Genomic DNA, 12,901 nt, shown 5'->3' with positions numbered 1-12,901 from the left:
AATCCTTGTACTATATGCATTTATTGTTTAATATATCCTCATTTTCTCTCTTTTCCCAAGTACATAAATCCTCGGCTGTATCCTATGACATTCATGGTCACTTATGCACAAATTCTCTTTATACTCAAAGACATTGCTCCCCCTGAGGCTTTCTCAAATGGTGGCTGTTTTTTCTCCCACAGCCTATGAATCCCTGAGTTGAAGATTTGGGACCTAACCTATTACCACTGACAAGGCTGCCAATCTTCCTCCACCCCTCTGCTCCTCTGAAGACCACAGCACACAGCTGTATCACCAGCCACTTGATAATGTCATCTATTGACCATGAAGTCATTTCCCTTTGTTTGGGAAAGCTTAGGACATCAGGATAGATGCATTTCTCTCTAACATACTCTTTCTACATTCTTGGCCATCTCAGTATCCACATATGCATGGTTTCCTATATCCTAGCCTCTCAATTTCTAAACTTCCTTTCCTCCAAAATTCTCTTGCAGGTCTTATCCACTCACTCCAGACTTTTGCTGTCACACCACATCCAAAATTTGAGTGCCAACTTTCTCTATTACCTTTTATCCTTCCAGATGACATATTTATGTGCCCATTTTCAATAATTCTTCCTCCCTGAAGGGGCCAGCAGTCCACTGAGTTCTCTCAGTGTTCATCAGCCTTCCCTGCATGATCTAGAAACTCTAGCAACTTTCTTGAAAATACTCTTAGCTCCTTTGCCTCCCTTCCTGGCATCATTTGTACCTGGCGATACTAACCTTAGAAAATCCAAACTCTCCCATACAATATGACAATGTCCATAGCTAAATATTTTAAGAGAAAATGACCCATAACATATTCCCCTTTAAATGTTATGTCTACAATGTTCAAATGGACCCTCAGTATTAACCAGCAACCTTGTCACACTTACCAAGTAAGTTTGCCTTTACACTATCTGAGTTAACCATTTCACAATTTCTCCTCTCTTCTCCAACAGACTTATTCTCCAGAGACACCAAATAAACGCAATCAGGTAGAGCAATCTATCTTCCCCAACCAAACCCATTAGTAGGTTTGCACCTGTATTCACCTAGTTTTCCTCCTATTAAAATGAGCACAGTGGCCTTGACCCTAAGATTGTCCCCATCCTTTCTAAAGTTAATCCTCCATGTGTGTATGGATTCCATTCCCTCCTCCTACTCATTGATTTTAATCCCTCTCTTGCCTAAAAAAAAAAATGAAAGTATTTTATTACTCTTTCCTGCATTATTTCCATCATCAGACAAATTTGCTACATTATTTCCCAGCTCAAAAAAACAATCCCTTAACCCACATCTCCCTCCAGGTTCTGCCCATTTCTCTCCTCCCTTTACAAAAAACTTTCTAGATCTCCCATCTATCAACTATCATCAGATTTAGCCCACCACTTCATAGAAAGGGCATCTATCAAAATCACCATGAACCTCTAAGTTCTGCCTTCATTTTGGTCAATCTATGGGAAGTTTCTGCTGCAACTGAATGCTCCCTAGAAGAGAGGACACTGCAGTATTTAGTCATGGGCCCTCCACTCTTCTCTGTCCATTCTCTCCCTAGGTGATACTATCTCAGGATGTCTCCTGCTGCATCCTTTGGTTGTACATACAGATGCAATGAATCAGGACTTGGAAGGACACTAGAGAATACCATAATGTATTCACCTATAAACTTATTATGAATGTCTCCTCTTCAGTCAATTTTACACCAGGATATTATTTGAGTTCTATGATAGACTGAGCATCATGTGGCCAACAAAATCTCCAAACAGTCATTCAGCCAAGACATCTTTAATCTTTTCTATACTTTTATGTTATTTCAGAATCCTAATAGATTGGTCATGACAACTTAAAAAGGCACAGTACTAACACTCTCTAGAATCAGTATTCACATCTTTAAATCAGGATACCCTTTATACAAGGTTCAAATAAGTATTAAAAAAAAAAAAACACGTCAAATTAAAATTGTATATAGGTGCTCAATAAATAGTCATCATTGCCTATTCAAAATGGGAATTTGAAAGAGAAAAATATTTCTAACTAAACGAATCAGGAAAAGCTTAAAGAGCTAACATTAAATTGCATTTAGATTGCTGGATAGACTTTCAAAAAGAAATTATAAACAAATACATGAAGAAGAAGAACAAAGTAAATACTGATAGAGGTAAGTACATCAGACTGGCTGAGGCATAGAGTTGGAGCTGAGCCGCATTTGGGAAGGATATGCAATGCCAGAGTTTGCTGTTATCGGCCCTCATACAATCTGGAGTCCAGCATCAGGAAGAACCTAATACCTGCTGGAAGGACCCCATGATACCACCCTGCCTCTCTACCCCTAGCCTGTTGCCTGTGACCATGATACCATGCCTGCTATTCAGCTTATGTGTCCTGACTTCCTCTTCTTGCCTGCTTCCAGGGTCTTCCAGATTACTCACTCTGTTTTCACGTTCTCCCATGCTCTAATCCCAGCCCTTGGAGCAGTCCTATCAGCAGCCAAGCTCATTCCATTGGTTGTTTGGATACTGAATTCCAGAAAGAAAACTATCTTTAACCCAACAGTACAGAAACCAGTAGGGAAACAACACAATGGTCTATATTTGAGGGAGAAACTGTCTGATCTATATGAAAAGGACAAGAGTGATGAAATGCACATATGTAGAAAAAGACTAAAAATTTTAAATTAATTGATCTGACTGGATATAGCTCCACCAATTAGAGTCTCCAAGAGTAGAAAAAGGGCAAGAGAAATAGGGAAATGAGAAGAAGGCAGGAAATCAAAATGAACTCAGCTCTGTGACACTTTGCTTGTTTCCCAATACCCAGCAAATTTGCAATGAATATTTGTTGACAGATTAAATAAAACAGCTTTGAGTTCTGACTAGATGAAGTTTTGGATATTTGCATTACAATATGTCATAATCTCTTGAATGAATTGTTTACATTTTAAATTTAAATTTTAAACATGCAGCTGTCATTTTAGTAGACCAAACCAGAAAACAACAATTATTTGCTACCTGGCCTTTGTCCTGATTTCAATTCTTTTGGAAATGTACAAGAAGATCCCATTCACTGTAGTGGGAATGCAAATGAATGCAATTTATTTCACCTAGGATACAGAGATGCTCCTGCAAAGCTAGAAATATAAACCACTAAGCCTCTGTTGAAGGGATTTCTGAACTACAGTGTTACATGTCTCAGAATAAAAGTATTTGGTTTCTCCAGGCTCAAGGTAAGTTTAAGTTGGAATCCAGAAACGTTACCACAAGGAATCCTTAGGCTTTGCCAATAATGGTTAAAAGTAGGTTTTATGGTGATAGTGCTCAGTTGTTTTTCTTTTTTTTGGTATGCTTGTATAACTTTTTAAATTGTAGCTCAAGTAGTGAGCTTTATTTGAAGTGATAAGAAACCCAGAATAATTTTATTAATGATTAATTTTTTTCAAGACACTTGGATCCTACAAAGAAAGAAAAGAGGGAAGAAGGAAAGGAACAGGGGGACAGAAGGGTTCATTAGAGTGCTGAGGCTTTAATGTCTTAGTGGCCCACATAAGCAAACTAAGTCTTAACCTGTAAATAACTCAAGGTTATGAAATCAAAACAAAAAGGACAACTAACCACAAATAGCCAAGCAGGCTTTGTGCATGCTTCCTAAGTTGCTTCAGTCATGTCTGACTCTTTGTGACCCTACTGGACTATAACCTGCCAGGGTCCTCTGTCCATGGGACTCTTCAGGCAAGAATACTGGAGTGGGTTGCCATGCCATCCGGCCGGAGGGGCCACCAGTGGACAGGAGGACCCCTCTGGTGTTAACGCCTTAACGTCCCGTCTCTTATTATGAGTTCCTTCGGCTCGTTTTCTTGGATCAAACCTGTGCCTTCTCCGGCTCCTGTACTGCAGGCAAATTCTTTACCACTGAGCCACCAGGGAAGCCTCAGTAGGCTTTGAACTCCAGCTAACCAAATAATTTCCTTTCTTCGCTTCCCACTTTCTCTACATTAAGTCTTTCCCTTCCCAAACACTTCTGGTTTGGTGTTGCCACAGAAGCTTTCTGAATATCAGCCTCCAGTGGGACCTTAATGAGAAGATTTCTTTCCCTTCAGTGGGTAGAATTCAGGATTCCTTAGTTCAAGTATATGCATCAAACACTAAGCAGCTAGCCCCACCTGTCAAGGATCACAAGTTCTCCAATTTAAAAAATAAAGTACTTTCATGGAACTGGGGGTTGCCTGCCAGTAGGCTTTTTGCCACAGCTATTTTGAAAACTGGCAAAGAAGTGCATGGAAAAATCATTCTTCACCCTAACAGATGAGTCTTTCCTCACAAAACAGATGAATTTAGAACATCTTCTTAGTCAGATTCATAAAGGCAAAGGTACAGGGGATTTTATGGAAAATGCTGACCTCCTAAGAATTAGTTTTTAAATTGAATTTTCCATTCTTGAGATATTTGATAAATTCCTTGTCTCTCCTACTAAAGGTCATGCCAGAAAGTAACATATATGATTATTCACACTGATCACCTACCTGAGCCATGCTTTATTCATATCAAGTTTATAACCAAAATTCAGCCTCACATTAAAGGGTCTATTTAATATGAAATAACTTGCAAATAAGCATCTTCTAATTTCAAAAATGACTTCTAATTTGAACTTTTTAGAAATTTCAAGTAGAATATACCCTACTAAAACCAAAAAAATTAAAAATGTGAATGTTGGGGAGAGGTCAGAGGATTTTAGTAGCCATTCAAGAGGCTTGGGGATAGGAGATAGGTTATTTTCCTGCTTCAGCTTCTTTCTTGGTCTTCAAACGTACTCTAAGTGCCTGACATTAAGTTTTTGATTCCCAAGGCATCATTTCAAAGACACCCATCTCAGATAAGCACATTGCCAGCTGTATGACACAGCTACTAGGAAACTGACTGGATAAAGAACACAGGACGTCCCTACCCATGAAGAGCCCCTTTTAGAGAACGCTGGGGAACTTAGGTAACTGATCACTAGAGTGGCCCCCCTTCTCCCTTCTTGTCCCCTAATTCTCACTCTTATGTCTTAAATCCACCAATAAAGAGTGAACCCTCAAAACCCTAGGCATCCCACTCTCAACTATAATGAATATGGTGCCCAGATGCACAGCCCCGCCATCTCTCTCCACCTCTACCACACTGTGCAGCTCTGGGACCTGAAAGTAAGAATCCCCCCTTTTTTTCCCCAAGTTCCCTAATGGTTGTTGCTGAGGTGTCCTGCAGTCAAAACACGAACAACAAGGGCCAGACTAGCCACAGCACCGACTCTGCTCCGGGAAATGTTGGTAGGGCTCACCACAAGTAATAAAGCCCCAGGCAGGTCCCTCAGCCATTTGTAGCAGATAGCATTACTATCAACAGGCTGAGATAGACATATCAAGTCACTCTTCAGCTTCTTTGAATTAGAATTTATTCCTCTGAAGTGAGAGGAAAAAAAAAGATTGCTAGTAAGGAATTTAGCCTGGGAAATAGGCAATGAAATTGACATCAAAGTTGGTTTCTTTCTACAAAGTGTATTAATGAGTTTTAATAATACTATACATATCCAAGGTACTTTACGTATGTTGCATTGTTTTACTCTATTAGTCGGGCCCAGTTGAGGTAAGGGATGAGAGAGGGCTGTGCGTGACGAAAAAAGAATTCTTGTACTGACTTTTATTCCATGATTCACATGCTTTTCACAATTTCAAACATATTTGAAATTGACTACGTCATGAAAACGCAGTTATCCAATTGGGATTGTATGTGTTGACTGTGCATATGTGACTGTAGTTTTTATTACTGGAGAATCTATCAAGGGATGCCTATATTTGTTAATAAATTATTACACAGAAATTTACAGTTGTGGTCATATTTGACATTAGGGCAACACAAGTAAATAAGAGGTGTGACAGATAATTGAAATACATTCCTGAGATGCAGCAACAATATAAATATGAATTTAATGTGACAAAAACATGTAAGCACACACAAGAGCTGCAACTTGCCTTAATAAAATGTATTTTTGGAGCCAATACTCTTTCTATACTTTAAAGTATAATGGCAAACTACTGACACGAGGGAAAAACAGTGAGATTTTTACCATTGGCTCACATGTATTTCAAGAAGCAACATGACAATCAGTCATTCATGCCCCTGTCTGGGTTCCTGTATGTCTCCTTTGTCCTTTCTACCATCCAAGTAGCCTGGACTTCAAACTTAGTATAATTTGTAGTTCAAACTTCACATTTCAAACATTTTTACACCTCGGTATTGCTGTTTTCCAATATGGGTTTATAATCTATTCATACAAAGCAAACATCAGATAAAATTCTCCAATTTTTAAACTTATTTTAAATACCCTTTTTAAAATTTAGCTTAAATGTGTCACAACAATAATACCAGCTAATATCATGATGACACTTAGTACCTGTATAAGTAGCTTTGGTCATTCATTGAATATAAGCTCATTATTTAAAATTGTATATTTTCACATGTATGCTAGCTGATGACTTAGAAAGCAGATATTTGCAAACCAAAATTTTGAAAGAGACTAGAGGAAGGAACATATCAACTAGTACATTTTCTTTTTCTTTTTTTTTTTTTTATGGTGAATGTTCACATTTATTCATTTGTTTGAGTCTCACAACAATCCCATTAAGAAGTGTCTCCTCCATTTCACAAGTAAGGAATCTAAGCATGTGTCTCCCTGCTGAATTTCAGGCATCTAGTGATACGTCCTCACTGTGCTTTGTTAATCAGTCTTGGTGCTGTGGTTGCTTTTTATTTTTATTTATTTTTTTTTAAATTTTATTTATTTTTTTAAATTTTATTTTATTTTTAAACTTTACAATATTGTATTAGTTTTGCCAAATATAAGTATTTTCAGAAACCCCAAACTATGAGGATAATTATAATTCAAATTTCATTTTCAAGAAAGTATAATATTGGGTATATTTTTATTAGTTGCCAGTTTGGATAACTCTTCCAAGGAGAAGAGCTTTAAATTTTTCACCTAACATATTCACAAAAAAGCAAAAACTATAAATTATATGCCGAATTTCTGTTCCTTGATTCCATCCTTGTCTGTAGCTTTTTGCCTTTTATGAGATGTACCCAACACAATCTTTCCATCTGACATACCCATTCTTTGTCATTGTGGTTCAACATCTGCAGCAGTCTTTTGGGCAGGAAGCCAATTGTGTTTCCTTGGAAATTTGGTTTCTGGAAGGAGCAGCCCTCTGTCCTCACTGTGTTAATGTGGGAAGGACTCTTCAGTAGTTTTAATGCATTTATACAAGAAGATCCTTTCAAAAGAAAAGTGTTGGCCCAGGATCAAAGCAAAGTCATCACTAAAGACTCAGTCTTGAAGTTTTACAACAAGTTGTACTTAAGAAATCAAAAAGACTACCATGAGAGAGAAGTTTTCATGAGAGAACACAGTATGTTAGAAAGTGTCAGGGGGCAGACAGCTAGAGGAAGTAAAATTAAAATGCAAAAAGAGGGCCAGAAAGATCTCTTGGTGACCAAGAGCCAGTTACGCAATTCTGGAGAAAGAGCACCAACTGCCCTCACTGGCCTGGCTACATTTTTGCACACTCAGCTGGAAATGTCAAAGATAACTATCCAGCATGCTGTTCAGAGGAAATGCCCCTGATCTTACCTCACCTCAGCTTCTCTCAAGCAGACCAAAAATACAAGGCAGGCAGCTTCTGTCTTGAAGAATAAAGATAAAGGAAAGTACTTGCCAGGATGCAAAGCAGTTTGACATACAAGGTTGTCCAACTGGCAAAGGTATGAAAAAAATGCATTTTTCACACCTGGCATTGGAATTGGGCCATGAAGCTCTACCTATAATCTCAGGAGTTCCACCCAAGAGGAAGTACTTCTGTGCACTGCATTATATGACCATGACCTTCTCATGCACAGTTAGTTCACATGAGATACTGTAGCCAAAGTCCAAAATTTTTAACTAAAACAATCTGTGGTATAATAAAAATCTTACAAATTGAATCAACAGTGCTAATTACCAGTGAATTTTTAAATATTTAATTATTCTATTTTTGGCTGGGTTGGGTCTTAGTTGCAGCCCATAGGATCTTCATTGCAGCACACAGGCTCTCTAGTTGTGGAATGGGGCTCAGTAGTTGCAGAGTGCAGGCTTTGTTGCTCCATGGTATGCTACTTAGCTCCCTGACTGGGGATGGAACCTGCATTCTCTGCCTTGGAAAGTAGATTCTTGACCACTGGATTAAGATTAAGATTCTTAACCAGGGAAGTCTCACCAGTGAATTATATATATTAGCTGTTTCAACAGATACACCTCGCTGTTTACTAGCTCCATCTTTCTCTCTTTCTTCCTATTCCTTTTTCTTTTATTCTTTGCTTGTACTGGGTCTTAGTTGAAATACGCAGGATCTTCATTGTGGCATGCAGGATCTAGTTCTCTGACCAGTAATCAAACTCAGGCCCCCTGCATTGGGAGCACAGAGTTTTAACCACTGTATCACCAGGGATGTCCCACTCCATCCTTCTCTTGCAGAGTCTACTTGATAGGCACCAGTCCCTTAGAAGGCATGGAATTTCCTGACTATTGTCTGCTCATTCCACAATTACTGCTACCTCTTAGGGTGGCACCCACCCAGTGGATGACATAATTAGAAAGTTAGGCTCTCAGGGATACAGCCAGGTAGTTTTCAACTTTTCATGAGGCTGATTGTAACTGTAGGCAGGCCTGGGATAGGACAAGTTGGGAAGACAATCCTATAAGCAAGCTGGAGAGAAAGAACCAAAAGCCTGATCTGTGGCCAGAAGAAGCCTCTGTTAACCCAGATATCAAAGAAGGCTTTGCTCCAAGAAATCTGTAAAGTGTCAGAGAAACCCTTCCAAAAGGCCAGCACCAGAATAAAGTGCAAGCTACAGCCAGCCAAAAGACTGAAATGTAGGCAAATGGGAAATCAGGAAAATCAGCTTCTCTGGAAAGACAAGCTGAATACCAGAGTTGGGCATGCCTGGAGTCTGTACTGAGGAAAGGACTGCCAGGTTCACCAGAGAGGCAAGTATCCAGAGAAAGTTCAGTCCTTGATATAGAAGAAGCTAAAGGCCTGAAATAGTAAGAAAAGGGTGCCAATCAAGAATGCCAAGAGAGGAGGACAAGCACACCACTCACTGGAAACAGAGGGTAGAACCAAGTGTTTGCTGGTTCTAGAGACAGAGTTATGACATACATGGGACCACAGCTTGATGTCAAAGACTGAAAAGAAGGATCCATTTCCACACCACCTACTCCATCGCTCTCCTCTTCAGTTAGTTTATTCTCCAGTCTGCTCTTCTAACCTCACCTTGGCATAGAGGGTGCTTCCCAATTCTTCCACTTCTCATTTCTTCCTCCTTTCCTTCTTTTCCTCTCATTTTATGCTTCCTCTCTTTTATTTTCTTCTATCTCCTTCCACTTTCAGTTTTCACTGTTATAATTTCATAAATGTTGAACTGTGACAAATTATTCTAAAAGATATAGCAGGAGAGACCAAAAGTAACAAATTAAGGGTACTGATGTGAGTATAACTTGTGCTGCTCCCATGTGATTTCAAAAAGTTAATAGACTTAAAACACACTTGGAGGGTATTTACACAACTTTTCCCCACCTCACATTCTATGACATGAACATTACCTTTATTTAGTCCATCGGCAATGGCTCTGAGAATCACACCTTTGAAAGTTACAACAGCCAGCAGTACATCTACAATTTGGAAACTAGAGACCATTCTACCACAGTTCCAAAATTAATGTAAAATAAGGCAATTTTTCATACATTATTCATTTTATTGATTTTCTTTTTTTTTAATTGAAGTATTGCTTATTTATGGGCTTCCCAGGTGGCTCAGTGATAAAGAATCTGCCTGCCCAATAAAGGAAATGCATGAGATGCAGGTTTGATCCCTGGGTCAGGAAGAACCCCTGGAGAAGGAAATGGCAACCCACTCCAGTATTCTTGCCTAGAAAATTCCATGGACAGAGGAATTTGGCAGGCTACAGACCACGGGGTCACAAAGAGTCAGACACAAATGAGCAGCTGAGCATGCCAGCATAGTTTATTTATAATATTACATTAGTTTCAGGTGTACAAAATAGTGATTCAAAATTTTTATACATTATACTCCATTCAAAGTCTAAAGTAAACATTGTCCTGTGCTACACAATATATCTTTGTAGCCTATTTATATTATACAGAGTAGGTTGGATCTCTTAATTTCCTACTCCTGTCTTGACCCTCTTCCTTCCCTCTCCCTGCTTGTAATAACTAGTTCATTATTATCTGTAAATCTGTTTCTGTTTTGTTATATTCATTTGTTTTATTTCTTAGATTGCACACATAGGTGACAATATCCGGTATTTGTCTTTCCCTGTCTGATGTATGTCACTAAGCATAATACATTCCATGTCCATCCATCTTTTTGTAAATAGCAAAATTTCATTCTTATGGCTGAGTAGTTTTCCACTATGTGCGCACACATGTACGTGTGTGTGTGTGTGTGTGTGTGTGTGTCTGTATGTATGTGTCTATACATATCATATATTTATCCACTTATCTGTTTAGATATTTAGATATTTAGGTTGCTTCCATATCTTGGTATCTTTTCAAATTATTGGTCCTGTTTCCTTTGGATAAATACCCAAGGGTAGAAATACTGGATGATGTATTAACTCTGTTTTTGCTTTTTTGAGCATTCTTCATACTGTTTTCCATAGTGGCTGCACCAGTCAGTTCCTTCTCCACATCCTCACTAGCAGACACTTTTTATTTCTATTCTTTTTTATGATAGCCATTCTAACAAGTGTGAGGTGACATATCATTGTGGTTTTGATTTGCATTCCCTTTTCATGTGTCTGTTGCTCATCTGTATGTCTTCTTTGAAAAAAAATGTCTATTCAGGGCTGCTGCCAATTTTTCAATTGGGTTGTTTGGTTTCCTTTTTCTTTTTTTGGTTTTTGGGTCTGGGATGGGCTTTTCTTTGCTGTTGAACTGTAAGAGTTGTTTATGTATTTTGGATATTAACCCCTTAGCAAATCATTTGCAAATATTTCCTCCCATTCAGTAGGTCTTCATTTTGTCAATCATTTCCTTTGCTGTGCAAAAGCTTTTAAGTTTAATTAAGTCCCATTTGTTTATTTTGCTTTTGTTTCCTCTGCTATAGGAGACAGATCCTAAAAAGTAATGCTATAATTTATGTCTAAGACTATTCTGCCAGTGTTTTCCTGTGGGAGTTTTATGATCTCTGGTCTTACACGTTTAAGTCTGTAATCCATTTTGAGTTTATTTTTATATTTGTTGTTTTCCAGTCATTCAATTGTGTTCGACACTTTGAGACACTACGGACAGCAGCACCAGGCTTCCCTGTCTTTCACTATCTCCTGGAGTCTGCTCAAACTCATGTTCATTGAGTCCATAATGTCATCCAACCATCTCATCCTGTTCCGCTTTCTCCTCCTGTTCTTAATCTCTCCCAGCATCAGGGTCTTTTCCAATGAGTCAGTTCCTCATATCAGATGGCCAAAGTATTGAAACTTCAGCTTCAACATCAATCCTTCCAATGAATATTCAGAGTTAATTTTCCTTAGGATTGACTGGTTTGATCTCCTTGCTGTTCAAGGAACGCTCAAGAGTCTTCTCCAGCACCACAGTTGAAAGCATCAGTTCTTCAGTGCTCAACAATCTTTATGGCCTATCTCCCACATCTGTACATGACTACTGGAAGAAACATAGCTTTGATTAGATGGACCTTTGTCAGCAAAGTGATGTCTCTGCCTTTTTATATACACTGTCTAGGGTTTCTCATAGCTTTCCTTCCAAGAAGTAAGCATCTTTTAATTTTGTGGCTGAAGTCATCATCTGCAGTGATTTTGGAGCCCAAGAAAATAAAGTCTGTCAATATTTCCATTGTTTCCCCATCTATTTGCCATGAAGTGATGGGACTGGATGCTATGGTCTTAATTTTTTGAATACTGACTTTTAAGCCAGCTTTTTCACTCTCCTCTTTTGCCCTCATCAAGAGGCTCTTTAGTTCCTCTTCAGTTTCTGCCATAAAGGTGGTGTCATCTGCATATCTGAGGTTATTGATTTTTTCTCCCCACAATCTTGATTCCAGCTTGTGCTTCATACAGCCCAGCATTTCACATGATATACTCAGAATATATGTTAAATAAGCAGGGTGTCAATATACAGCCTTTTTGTCTTCCTTTCCCAATTTGGAACCAGTCTGTTGTTCCATGTCCAGTTGTAACTGTTGCTTCTTAACCTGCATACAGGTTTCTCAGGAGGCAGGTAAGGTGGTCTGGTATTACCATCTCTTGGAGAATTTTCCACAGTTGGCTGTGATCCACACAGTCAAAGGCTTTAGCATAGTCAATGAAGCAGCAGTAGATGTTTTTCTGGAATTCTCTTGCTTTTTCTGCAATCCAATGGATGTTGGAAATTTGATCTCTGGTTCCTATGCCTTTTCTAAATCCAGCTTGTACATCTGGAATTTCTCAGTTCACATACTGTTGAAGCCTTGAAGGATTTTGAACATTACCTTGCTAGCAAGTGAAATGAGTATAGTTATTTTTATATATGGTCTGAGAAAATGTTCCAATCTCACTATTTTACATGTAGCTGTCCAGTTTTCCCAGCACCACTTATTGAAGAGACTGTATTTTCTCCACTGTTTATTTTTGTCTCCTTTATCATAGATAAGGGCTCAGGTTTATTTCTGGGCTCTCTATTCCATTGAAACCAAGTAGAATTATACTTGTTACAGGCTATCTTCTCAGTTCCAAAATATTAATCCTCCCACAGGTGAAAGATATTAATGTGAAGTAAAGCAATTTTTACATCATTTGTTCTAC

The sequence above is a fragment of the Bos taurus genome, chromosome 7 (genome assembly GCF_002263795.3).
Source record: "Bos taurus isolate L1 Dominette 01449 registration number 42190680 breed Hereford chromosome 7, ARS-UCD2.0, whole genome shotgun sequence".
In the NCBI taxonomy this organism is placed as follows: Eukaryota; Metazoa; Chordata; class Mammalia; order Artiodactyla; family Bovidae; genus Bos; species Bos taurus.
The sequence above is the reverse complement of the archived record's forward strand: the minus strand, read 5'-3'. Positions refer to the sequence as shown.